Genomic DNA, 1075 nt, shown 5'->3' on the forward strand with positions numbered 1-1075 from the left:
CCTGCTCAATTTCAGCTTCTATTCTAATCTCTACTTAATCTCCATATAGTTCCATTTTGGCCATAAGTCACTGTTTACTTAATCAATCCCTCCTAAGACACTGCACTTTTTTCAGATTATAGAGCTGATAGGTCTCGGTAGGGGGTTGAGTGGTGGCTTGAGAGGGCCTTGGTGGGGGCTGACAGGGTTTGGTAGGGCTTGGCAGGGGTGACAGCAAAGGCTTCTGTTTAAAATCTCACATCTCAAGCCACCTCATTACTTGAGAGGTGACAAAGGGCTTGGCAGAGCTTGACAGGGATTGGTAGAGGTGACAGAGGCAGGCAGGAGTGACAGGGGATGACAAGGAACACCTCAAAATTAATGTACACGCATGTACGAGTACAGACCGACTGCCCCTCTAAAAATGCTTCAAACTTTCCTTGTTTTGTATAAGCTTGAGGCACCTGGTACACTCACGGGCACACAGCACCCCCGGGCCGTCCACCAACACCTCAGGACTCGGGAAAGGGGCGGTCCCAGGCCGGGATGGAAATAAATAAATAAAAATAAAAAGCTGGAACCGGCCTTACCTTTCTTGAGGGCGTCTTCTTTATGTCTGTACATATTTCCACGGTGGCACACGCTACTAGCCGCCCCCTGGACACGCTCTCTCGCCACCTCACGCATGTACAGACCGACTGCCCCTCTCTGAAAAAGCAACAAATTCAGCCCTATATCAAGTCTGACTCGTGCCTGTTTACATTTCTCTGGGTCTCTGTCAGGGCTCAGGCGTGTAGAATGAAAGAATGATAGAAAACGAAAGATTTTCAGGGGAAACTAGTTATAAGTCTATTATAAAATACCGTGATACAACCACTAATAATGTCTTAATAATGCACTTTTTCCTAACAGTATACTGAGGTCGACAAACTGAAAGGCTTTGGAGTAGTCAACAAAGACTGATTTCACTAATTAATTGCTTGGTATGTCAGTCACTTTGAATCGTCTTTTTGCCTTGTGACTAATTTTTAATGTCTCGGTTAGGTTAGGATAGGTTAGGTTAGGTTAGGGTTAGGGTTAGGTTAGGTTAGGGTTA

The 1075-nt window shown here is 45.5% G+C and overlaps 1 long non-coding RNA gene across 1 annotated transcript in view; it reads right to left on the reverse strand.

Annotated features, from left to right (window-relative positions):
- The window catches only part of LOC135106070 (uncharacterized), an 86399-nt gene extending 85754 nt beyond the window's left edge, over positions 1 to 645 (reverse strand). The window contains exon 1 of the long non-coding RNA XR_010271119.1: positions 570 to 645. This is a non-coding gene — a long non-coding RNA (uncharacterized LOC135106070). The remainder of the gene's footprint in view (positions 1 to 569) is intronic.
- Between the last annotated feature and the right edge of the window lie 430 nt (positions 646 to 1075).

The sequence above is a fragment of the Scylla paramamosain genome, chromosome 12 (assembly GCF_035594125.1).
Source record: "Scylla paramamosain isolate STU-SP2022 chromosome 12, ASM3559412v1, whole genome shotgun sequence".
Lineage (NCBI taxonomy): Eukaryota > Metazoa > Arthropoda > Malacostraca > Decapoda > Portunidae > Scylla > Scylla paramamosain.